This window comes from Meles meles, chromosome 7 (assembly GCF_922984935.1).
Source record: "Meles meles chromosome 7, mMelMel3.1 paternal haplotype, whole genome shotgun sequence".
Classification (NCBI taxonomy): domain Eukaryota; kingdom Metazoa; phylum Chordata; class Mammalia; order Carnivora; family Mustelidae; genus Meles; species Meles meles.
This window is the reverse complement of record NC_060072.1, coordinates 80,491,435-80,504,094: the sequence shown is the minus strand read 5'-3', so window position 1 is coordinate 80,504,094 and position 12,660 is coordinate 80,491,435. Positions and strand designations below refer to the sequence as shown.

The following is a 12,660-nucleotide window of genomic DNA, read 5'->3' as shown; positions in this document are numbered from 1 at the left end:
GGATCCTGGGATGGGGGGGGGGGCTGGGTGGCTCAGTGGGTTAAAGCCTCTGCCTTTGGCCCAGGTCATGATCCCAGGGTCCTGGGATCGAGTCCTGCATCGGGCTTTCTGCTCAGCAGGGAGCCTGCTTCCTCCTCTCTCTCTGTCTGCTTCTCCTGACTACTTGTGATCTCTGTCTGTCAAATAAATAAAGAAAAATCTTAAAAAAAAAGGGGGGGGGATCCTGGGATGGGGCCCTGTGTCAGGCTCCATGCTCAATGGGGAGTCCACTTCTCCCTCAACCCCTGCCACTCCCCCAACTCATGCTGTCTCTCTCTCTCTCAAATAAATAAAATCATTTAAAAAAATTTACAGTGTGACATTTACAGCAGCATTATCTATGATAGCCAAATTATGGAAACAGCCCAAGTGCCCATCGACTAAGGGATAAGGAAGATGTGGTGTGCGTACACACACACACACACACACACACAGGAATGTTACTCAGCCATCAAAAAAAAAGAAGTATTCCCACACACAGTGACATGAATGGAGCTAGAGTATATTATGCTAAGTGATGTAAGTCAGTCAGAAAAAAGACAAATGCCATATGATTTCGCTCATATATGAATTTAAAAAACAAAACAAATGAGCAAAGGAAACAAGAAAAAGAAAAAAATAAGAAAAAGATTCTTAACTATAGAGAACTGATGGTTACCAGAGGGGAGGTGAGTGGAGGGATGTGTTAAACAGGTGACAGAGATTAAAGAAGACATTTGTTGTGGTGAGGACCCGCTGATATATGGAAGTACTGAATAACTATTTTGTACACCTGAAGCTAATATTACACTGTATGTTAACTAACTGGAATTTGAATAAAAATTTTTAAAAAAATTACTGTGTGATAGAGATAGGAAGGTGTTGGCATAGTAGGAGGACTCTAGGCTTGTCTCAAACAAATTCAACTAAGTAACTATCTTCCTAAATACTCCAGAAATCAACATGAAGACTGGCAGAACTCTACAACTAAAGGTAGAAAAGAGGCCACCCTGAAGAAAGTAGGAAGTGCAGAGACATGGCTTGAGAGAGATAAAAGGGATGGTGACTACTGCAATAGTGGAGAAGGGTGAGAGACAGACTAACACACAAGGGCATGGCTGGAGAAAACGAATCCCGCATAGCAACTGGCTTGGAAAGCAAGAGGGGATGAATTCCACTGAGTTCTTGCAACCAGTGGCCCCTAAAACCTGGAGTTCTAAAGGTCAATGGGCTTGGCTAAGGGAAAGCCCCCAGGCACTGGGACTGTTATTGGAGAGAAGGGGCGGGACAAAGAGCCCTCATACATACAGACTAAAAACAGTGATCTGAAGAGTGCCTGGAACACAGAGTGAAGAGGTTATTCCTTCATCTTGGGAGTGTATCCCAGAGAAGCAGTGTTCATGGAGAGAACCCACCTGGAACAAAGAACATGTAGCCACCATTTCCTTCTCCAGCTCCTCAGCATAAGCACAGAACCACCTGTGGGAACCACTGCGGTGCCAACACTCCCTATTTAACTTGCTTACACCAAGGCCCAATGCCCCCTCCTCCAACAGACATACTCTGGTAGAACTGCCCTTGCTAGTCACCCTGGCCTCAGTTCCAGCATGGTAGGCACCCTTGCCATTAGACTGGCCCAAACCCTTGCCCACATCCTGTCTCCAAACCCAGGAGTTTTCCACAGCCTCATCTCTGGCTGCAGTGGTGACAGGTCTCATTTCACAAGCACAGCAGAACACATCAGGTTAAAACAAACCACGTTCAGGCCAGGGACAAAACACCCCCCAACAGGCAAAGAGAGTCTCTCCAGAGGACTGACCTGAAGGACAAGCGGCCAAGAAAAAATAGCGGAGCACACACAGCACACACACCAGAGAGACTCATGGAAGTGCCAGGCCCTAGGGAACAGGGGACATGACACAGCAGGTCACTACAAGACCTCTTCTTCATAAGGCCATTACCCTCAAGAACAGAATACACAAGTGACTTTCCTAACACACAGCAACAGACACAGAGACTTAGACAAAATGAGAAGACAGAGAAATCTGTCCCAAATAAAAGAACAGGACAAGGTCACAGCCAGAGATCTAAGCAAAACAGGTAGAAGCAACATGCCTGATGATGGACTATTTAAAGCAATGATCATAAGGATACTCACTGGTCTTGAGAAAAGAGTGGAAGACATCAGTAAGACCCTTAACATAGAGATGAAAAAAGAAAAAATCAGAGATGAAGAGTGCAATAAGCACAAGATATGATCGATGCAATGATAGCTGGCTAGAAGAGGCAGAGGAATGAATTAATGAGGTAGAAGATAGAGTAATGGAAAGTAAGCAGATGAACAAAAGAGAGAAAGAAGAATTATGCAAAAAAGAGACTTAGGGAACTCAGTGACTCCACCAAACATAAAAACATTTACAATATAGGAGTCCCAGAAGGAGAGAGAGAGAGAGAGAGAAAATGGGGCAGAAAATTTATTTGAAAGCTAATATCTGGAAACTTCCCTATTGTGTAGAAGGAAACAGATATTTAAATCCAAGAGGCACAGACAAAGCCCAACAAAATCAGCAAAAGCAGATCCATGCCAAGACATGTTGTAACAAAAGTGGCAAAATGTATCAATGAAGAAAAAATTTTAAAAGCAGCAAGGCAACATAAGACAGTTACATACAAGGGAAACCCCATAAGGCTATCAGGGGATTTTTCAGCAGAAACTTTCCAAGCTAGAAGAAAGTGGCATGCTATACACAAAGTGCTGAACAGGACAAATCCAGAGCCAAGAATACTCTATCTAGCAAAGACTATCATTCAGAAAAGAAGGAGAAATAAAGAATTTCCCGGACAAATGGAAACTAAAGGAGTTCATGACCACTAAACCAGCCCTGAATGAAATTTTAAAGGGAACTCTTTAAGTGGAAAGGAAGACCAAAAGTGAAAGTATGAAGGAAGGAAACAGAAAAGCACTAAAAATGAGTATTTTTGTTAAAATATCAATCAAGAAACACAAAGTAAAAGAATGTAAAATATGACAACACATGAGGACGAGTAAATAATGGGTTCAAACTTAAACAACCATTGGCTTAACACAGATTGCTATATGCAGATGTTATATTCAAACCTAATGATACCAACAAAAAGCACTAATAAATATGCAAAGTATAAAGAGAAAAAAATTCACATATATCATTAAAGAAAACCATCAAAACTATGAGAGAGAAAGAAAAGGCTCAGAGAAAATCTTCAGAAACAACCACAAAACAGGTAATAAAATGGCAATAAATACATATCTATCAGTAATTACTTGGAATGTAAATCAACAGACACAGGGTGACAGAATGGATAAGAAAACAAGACTCATTTATATGATGCTTATAAGAGACTCACTTTAGACCTGAATACACTCATAGATGGAAAGTAAGGGAATGGAGAAACATTTATCAGGCAAATGGATGTCAAAAGAAAGCCAGATTAGCAGTATTTATATCAGCCCAAATAGACTTTAAAACAAAGACTATAACAAGAGACTAAAGATGATACTATACAGTTATAAAGGAGACAATCCAACAAGAAGATATAACACTTATAAATATTTATGCACCCAACATGGGAGCACGAAACAGTTAGTAACGAACATAAAGGAACTAATCAATAATAACACCATAACAGTAGAAGATTTTAATACCCTACCCACATCAGCAGACAGATAATCTAAAGAGAAAATCAACAAGGAAACAATGGCTTTGAATGACACACTGGATGAGATGGATTTAACAGATATATTCAGAACATTCCAAACTAAAAGAGCAGAATACATATTCTTTTCAAGTGCACTTGGAACATTCTCCAGAACAGAGAAGATGCTAGGTCACAAAGAAGCCTCAACAAACTCAAAAGAATAAAGTTATACCATGCATCTATTTTGACTATAATGCTATAAAACTAGAAGTCAACCACAAGAAAAAAATCTGAGAAGAACAAAAATACATGGAGGTTAAATAACATGCTACTAAACAATGACTAGGTCAAGCCGGAAATAAATTAAAAAGTACACAGAAACAAATGAAAATGAAAACACAATGGTTCAAAAGCTTTGGGATGCAGCAAAAGGGGTTCGAAGAGGGAAGTATATAACAATACAGGCCTATCTCACGAATCAAGAAAGATCTCAAATAAACAACTTAACTTTACATCTGAATAAGCTAGAAAAAGAAAAACAAAATCTAAAATCAGCAGAAAGAAAGAAGTAATATTCTAGCAGAAAAAAATGATACAGAAACTAAAGCAACAGAACAATGAAACAGCTATTTTCCTGAAAACAAACAATCACTGAAATTGATAAAACTCTTGCCAGACTTATCAAGAAAAGGGCTCAAATACATAAAAGTCACAAGTGACAGAAGAGAAATAACAACCAACATAGAAATACAAACAATTATAAGAGATTATTATGAGAAAGTGTATGCCAACAAATTAGACAACCTAGGAGAAATCGATAAATTCCTAGAATCATAGAACCTACCAAAACTGAAAAAGTAGGAAAGAAAAAATTTGAACAGACTGCTTACCAGCAAAGAAATGGACTCTATAAACAAAAAACTCCCAAAAAACAGAAGTCCAGGACCGGATGACTTCACAGGTGAATTCTACTAAACATTTAAAAGAATTAATACCTACTCCTCTCAAACTATTCCAAAAAAACACAAAAGAAAGGAAAATTTCCAAATTCATTTCCAGGAGGCCAGCATTACCCTGTTATCAAAACCAGATAAAGACACCACAAAAAAAAAGGGGGGGGGGCGGGGGGAGAACTACAGGCCAATATCTCTCATGAACATAGATGCAAAAAATCCTCAGCAAAATACTAGCAAGCCAAATCTAACAATACATTTTTTTAAAGATTTTATTTATTTGACAGAGATCACAAGTAGGCAGAGAGGCAGACAGAGAGAGAGAGGTTTTCACAAGTCTGAATTATAAGTTTTAAGGGATCTAATTAAACTGAAAACCTATGACTCCCTTAAGAAAGAAAGGGTTGGAAATCAGGGAAGATGTCACCATAGGAAGCATCAGAAATCTGTCTCCCAATGTAAGTAACAACTGCATTGGCAAACTTGAACTGATGTAACTATTTTGGAACTCTGGACTCTCCTGAACGCTTACAACTTCCAGTGGACAACATAGATGGAAAACTGAGGTTTACTTCAGCTCTCAGCACAATAGCAGCTACCCATCCCCATACTCAGCCACTTGGTAGGAAGGTACCTATGTTCCTTGAAGCAGCTTGCACATAGCTTACAGGAGCCAGGCTAGGCAAAAAGGAGCCCATTTTCCAAATATCAAGAATCTGTGCTCTGATCACTGACTGTTGCTTGTGATCAGAAAGGGGTGGATCGCCATTGTTGTTGTATCTCTTACTATTGTTGTAAACCCCTCTCACTATAGCTGAAGTGACCCCTGGGAATTAAGGGACTGGTACCATTTTTTCCTTTATTTTTCACTTCTTTCCCTTTTTGAAAGCTAGATGTTAATATTAGGACATTAAAAAAACAAAAACAAAAACAAAACAAAAAAACTGCTTATATGGGGAAAGTTAAAAAGAGACTGTGCATTCCAAGACTCAAAAAAGACCTGAGAAGACCTTCAATTTACACCTAGGCTTATCCTCAGCACACAGACCATACAATAATATAAAAGCTGGGGGGAAGGCAGAAAGAAATCTCATTTCCAGAATTACCAGTTATTAAGTTCAAATGCACAGTGATCAACAAAAAAATCACAAGGCATAAAAGAAACAGGAAAGTAAGGCCCCTTTGAAGGAAAAAAAATAAATAAACCAATATAAACTGTCTCTGAAAAATACCTAACGGTAGGTCTGCCAGAAAAAACTTTAAAACTACTGTCTCAAATTGCCCAAAGAATTAAAGAATGATGTGAAAAAAGCCAAGAAAATGATATGTGAACAAAATAAAATACCAATGAAGAGACAGGAAACCTAAAAAGAAACCACAAAGAAATTACAAACCTGAAAAGTACAATAACTGAAATGAAAATTTTGCTAAAGGGATCCAAAGGCAGAACTGAGTAACAAAAGAAAGAATCAGTGACTCTGAAGACAGAAACACAAAAATTATAGTCTGAGAAAAAAATGAAGGGAAAAAAAAAAAAAAGGATTTAAGAAAAGTGAACAGCCTAAGGAATCTGTTGGGACACCAGCAAGTGGGTCAACATATGCATTGTGGGAGTCCTAGAGGAGAGAAAGCAGCAAAAAATACTTGAATAAATAGTAGTTTAAAACTTTCCAAATTTGATGGAAGACTTGAATATCAACATCTAAGAAGCTCTACAAAACCTAAGTAAGATGAACTCAAAGAGGCTCACACCAAAATACATTACAATCAAATTTTCAAAAGACAAAGTAAAAGAGAATACTGAAAGCAGTGAAAAGCAAACATCATATACAAGGGAAATTCATGAAGATTAGCAGATTTCTTATCAGAAACTCTGGAGGCAAGATTTCGGTAGACCCATAATCAAAGTATAGTTGACCCTGAACAACACAGTAAAGGTGGGGGGGGCAACCACCCACACAATCAAGTCCATATATACCTTTTGACTCTCCAAAATTTTAATAGCCTACTATTAATAAGATGCCTTAATGATAACACAATTACCATATATTTTGTATGCTATATGTATTATATATTGCATTCTTAAAATATCTAACCTTTTTGTAATTTTGGGGGTATTTCTATGCTACACAGTTTGTCTGTTGAGTCTTTTTAAATTGTTGCAAATCTCCAAAAAAATTTTCCAACACATTTACTGAAAAATATCGACATATAAGTGGACCTATGCAGTTCAAATGTCAGCTGTAATAAAAGAAAAACTATCAACCAAGAATCCTATATCCAGGAAAATGGTCCTTCAGAAATGAGGGAAAAATTAAGACACTCTCAGATTAATAAAACCTGAGGGAGGTTATGGCTACTAAATCTGCCCTGCAATAAATGCTCAAGGGGGTCCTGCAAGGATACTACACAGTAATTCAAAGCTTATGGAGAAATAAAGACCTCTATAAAAATAAATACAAAGGCAATTATAAAAACTAGTATTGTTGTACCAATGCTCTGCAACTGCACTTTTTTTTTCTTTTGTATTCTACACTGGATTTAAGAGACTAATAAATTCAAAGAACACTATTAGTGTAAAGGCTAATAGTACTGTGGCATGCCTGGGTGGCTCACTCATTAAGCTTCCAACTCTTGATCTCAGCTCAGGTCTTGATCTTAGAGTCGTGAGTTCAAGCCCTACACTGGGCTCCAAGGTGGGTGTGGAGCCTACTTAAAAAAAAAAGAAAAAAAGAAAAAGCTAGTATTACTATAACTCCAAATTTTGTTTTCTAGATAACTCAAGAGACTACTGCATTTAAAAGAATTATTAGTTTATGTTTTGGGACACATAATATATAAAAAGATAAAATTTTGTGACATCAAAAACTAAAAGGGGTAGAGATGGAGTTGTAGAGGAGCAGAGTTTTTGTATATTATTGAACTTAAACTGATATAAATACAAATTAGTGTATAACCTTAGGATATAAATGTAATCCTTGTGGTAACCACAAAGATAATAGGCACAGAATATGTGCCTATATAAGAAATTAAGAAAGAATTTAACATTTCACTACCCATCCCCCACAAAATCAATTAAACAAAAGAATATAAGAATGCAGGAAATGAGGGACAAAAGAAACAGGGCATATAAAAAACAAATAGCCCAATGACAGAAGCCCTTCTTCTCAGTAATTACTTAAATTTTAATGGATTAAACCCTCCAATCAAAGGATAAAGATTGGCAGAATGGATAAAAACACATGACCCGACAATATACTGTCTACAAGAGACTTATACTTCAGACTCAAAGACATAAACATGTTGAAAGTAAAAGATATTCCATGCAAATAGTAACTTAAAAAAAGTAGGTGTGGCTATATCAATATCAGTCAAAACACACTTTAAATCAAAAGAGGTTACAAGAAACAAGGTATTATATATTAATAAAAGGTTCAATGCAGCAAGAAGATTTAACAATTACAAGTATCTATTTACCTAATGACACAGCATCAAAATACATGAAGTAAAAACTGCCAGAACTGAAAGGAGAAATAATAGTTATACAATAACAGTTGAAGACTTCAGTACTCTTGTCACAACAATGGAAAGAAAAATCAGATAAAAGTAATGAAATAGAGGACTTAAACGTGACAATCCACAAAGTAGATCTAACAGACAAAGACCACTCTACCCAACAACAACAGAATATATTCTCAAGTGCATGAGACAGTTTTTCAACAGACTAAGTGTTAGGCCACATATAAAATATCAATAAATTTAAAAAGTAAAATAAATTTAAAAAGTAAAACTGGAAAATTCATAAAATTGTGGAAATTAAACAACACAATTTTAAACAAGCAATGAGCCAAAGAAGAAATCGCATGAGTAGGAAAATACTTAGAGACAAAGTAAGTGAAAACACAATGTATAAAAAACGTAGGAGAAGCAGCAAACCAGTGCTAAGAGGGAAATTAATGGCTATAAACACTTATATTAAAAAAAAAAAAAAAACAAGAACAAACTCAAATCAATAACCTAACTTCACAACTTAAGGAACTAGAAAAAACAGAACTAAACCCAAAGCTAGCAGAAGGAAAGAAATAAAGATTAGAGCAGAGGTAAATGAAATAAATAGAAAACAAGAGAAGAAAATCATGGGGCACCTGGGTGGCTCAGTTGTTAAGTGTCTGTCTTCCACTCAGGTCATGATCCCAGGGTCCTGGTTGGGATTGAGCCCCGCCCTGGGCTTCTTGCCAAGCAGGAAGGAGAAGCCTTCCTCCCTCCCCCTCCCTCCCTCTTCTTCTGTTCCCTCTCGTGCTGTTTCCCTCTTTGTCAAATAAATAAATAAAATCTTTAAAAAAAAAAAAAAAAGAAAGAAAAAAATCAAAGAAATAAAAAGCTGGTTCTTCAAAAAGATCAAGATTGACAAACCTTTAGCTGGAAGGACTAAGGGAAAAAAAAGAGAAGACTCAAATCACTAAAATCAAAAATGAAAGTGTGAACATTACTACCAATTGTATAGAAATAAGGATTATTAAGAGAATATTATGAACAACTTCATGCTGACTAATAGGATAACCTAAATAAAATGGACAATTCCTAGAAATACAAAACCTACGAAGACTAAATCAAGAAGAAATAGAAAATCTAAACAGTCTTGTAACTTCTAAGGAAACTGAATCAGTAATCAAAAATCTCCCAACAAAGAAAAGCCATGAATCTAATGGTTTCACTGATAATAAGCTCTACCAAAAATTTAAAGAACTAATATCAAGCCTCTTAAAACTCTTTCAAAAAAACTGAAGAGAGGGGCGCCTGGGTGGCTCAGTGCGTTAAGCCGCTGCCTTCGGCTCAGGTCATGATCTCAGGGTCCCGGGATCGAGTCCCCCATCGGACTCTCTGCTCGGCAGCGAGCCTGCTTCCCTCTCTCTCTCTCTGCCTGCCTCTCTGTCTACTTGTGATCTCTCTCTGTCAAATAAATAAATAAAATCTTAAAAAAAAACCAAAAAACCTGAAGAGGAAGGAACACTTCCTAATTCATTCTAAGGGGACATTATTACCCGAAACCAAAGCCAGACAAAGACATTACAACAAAAGCTACACAGTCCAATATCCCTTAGGAACACTGACGCCAAAAATCTCAACAAAACACTAGCAAAAAGAATTCAGCAGCATATTAAAAGGATTATACACCATGCACAAATGGGATTTATTCATGAAATGCAAGGGATAGTTCAACACAGGAAAACTGATCAATGTAATACTCTACATCAACAGAATGATGGGAAAAAATCTACACAATCATCTCAATTCATATGGAAAAAGCACTTCACAAAATTTAACACCCTTTCATGACGAAATACTCAACAAACTAGGACTAGAAGTAAACTGCATAATAAAAGCCATATATGAAAAACCCACAGCTAGCCTCACATTCAATACTGTAACACTGATCTTTCTTTAAGATCAGGGACAAGGTAGGGGGCGCCTGGGTGGCTCAGTGGGTTAAGCCGCTGCCTTCGGCTCAGGTCATGATCTCGGGGTCCTGGGATCAAGTCCCACATAGGGCTCTCTGCTCAGCAGGGAGCCTGCTTCCCTCTCTCTCTCTCTCTGCCTGCCTCTCTATCTACTTGTGATCTCTCTCTGTCAAATAAATAAATAATCTTTAAAAAAAAAAAAAAAAAAAAAAGATCAGGAACAAGGTAAGGATCCCTGCTTTCACTACTGCTATGCAAAACAATACTGGGATGCTGTGAAGTGTGTAAACCTGGCGATTCACAGACCTGTACCCCTGGGGATAAAAATACATTATATTTTTATAAAAAATAATAAATAAATAAATAAATGGGTAAAAAATAAAAAAAAAAACAATACTGGGAGTTTTAGTCAGAGCAGTTAGGGAAGGAGAGGAGAGAGGAGAAGGGGTATGCAAATTAGAAAGGAATAAATAAAATTATCTTTTTGCAGATACGACCTTATATGTAGAAAACCCTAAAGATTACACACACACACACACACACACACACACACACACACACACACAATATAAATGAATTCAGCAAAGTAGCAAGATACAAACGCAACAGGTAAAATTTATTGCATTTCTGTAGATGAACAACAAAATAATTTAAAAAGTAAATTACAGAAGAATTCCACTTACAATAGCATCAAAAAGGACAAAATTTAGGAATTAACCAAGGAGATGAAAAATTTGTATAATGAAAACTATAAAAACACTTTGGAAATAAAACAAATGAAAACACATCCCATGTGCACACACTGAAAAGACTTAATATTATTAAAATGTCAGTAATACCCAAAGCAATCTACATTTTCAAGGCACTCTCTACCAAAATACCAATGCCATTTTTTACAGAAATAAGAAAAAAAAAATCTCTCTACTAAAATTCATAAGGAGTCTGAAGGGACCCAGGATACCTAAAATAAGCCCTGAAAAAGAGCAAAAGTGGAAGACCTACACTTCCTGATTTCAAAACTTACCACCAAGCTACATTAATCAAATCAGTGTAATACAGGCATAAAGACAAACATATAAACCACTGGAATAGAAAAGAGCCCAAAATACATGTTAAATGTTTAACAAGGATGCCAAGACCATACAATGGGAAAACTACACCCCTTTCAACAGATGATACTGAAAAACTGGATATCAGCATGCAAAAGAATGAAGCTGGACCCTTACCTAACACCATATATAAAAATTATGTCACAATGGAACAAGGACCTAAATGTAGGACCTAAAATAATAAAACTCTTAGAAGAAAACACAGGACAAAAGCTTCACGACTTTAGACTGGCCACTGATCTCTTTTTCATGACATCAAAGGTACAGGTAACAAAAGAAAAAACAGAAAAACTGGACTTGATTAAGCTTAATGCTTATCAAATAGCTCTATTAACAGAGTAGAAATGTAGCCCACAGAATGGGAGAAATATCTGCAAATCATATTATCTGATAAGGGATTAGGTATAGAATATATAGAAAACTTCTAAAACTCAACAACAAGGAAACAAAAATAAGCAATAGACTTAAATACACATTTCTTTGAAGAAGATATATGAATAGCCATTAAGCACAAGAGAAAACATCACTAGTCATTAGTGAAATGCAAATCAAAATTATAATGAGATAATGACCTCACACCCATCAGGAGTTATTTAATGGGTATAGTTTCAGTTTTACAAAGTGAAGAGTTATGAGTTACAAAGTGAAGAGTTATGAATGGTGGGGAGACAGTTGTACAGTAATGCTAATATATTTAATACCACTAAACTATGCACTTAAAAATGGTTAAGATTGTAAACTTTATGTTAAAGGTATTTAAGATAAAAACCCCAGTATCAATATTATGCTTTTAACAGCAGGCAAACAACAATTAGTTTTGAATGATGTTAAGGAAGTTGGATTTTTTTTTTAAAGATTTATTTATTTGACAGAGACAGATCACGAGTAAGCAGAGAGGCAGGCAGAGAGAGAGGAGGAAGCAGGCTTCCTGCTGAGCAGAGCCCGATGTGGGGCTCGATCCCAGGACCCTGAGATCATGACCTGAGCTGAAGGCAGAGGCTTAACCCACTGAGCCACCCAGGTGCCCGGAAGTTGGATTTCTTATACTACCAGTTCTGACTAAATCCCAAGATCAAAATCTGTCACTCGATTCCATTTTAATAAGGCTAATGAAAAAAAAAAGAACTGTTGAAGTTTAAAGTACACTGAAAATAGGAATTTCAGGTTTCATCGTAATTCCAGGACGACACACAAAAATTTAAAGTGATGAGGACAGAAAGCATATCAGAGCAGACATGTGTTTTTGGAAAATAAACAGCAAGAAGAGAAAAATAACTTGAACTGATACTAAAAGGATTTATTAACAATTAAATTTCATTAAACTAATTAGACATATATCATTCAAGGTACTGTAGAGGGAAACCAAGACAAGTGCCTGAGATGCATTCAGTGTATATATAACTAGACAAGTAAAAACAGTATTTTTAATAAGGGCAATAATAAGTT

General features: G+C 36.5%; 1 protein-coding gene across 8 annotated transcripts in view; it reads right to left on the bottom strand.

Annotated features, from left to right (window-relative positions):
• PPHLN1 (periphilin 1) overlaps positions 1-12,660 on the bottom strand; it is a 162,892-nt gene that overhangs the window by 55,195 nt on the left and 95,037 nt on the right. The gene's annotated exons all lie outside the window — the stretch shown is intronic.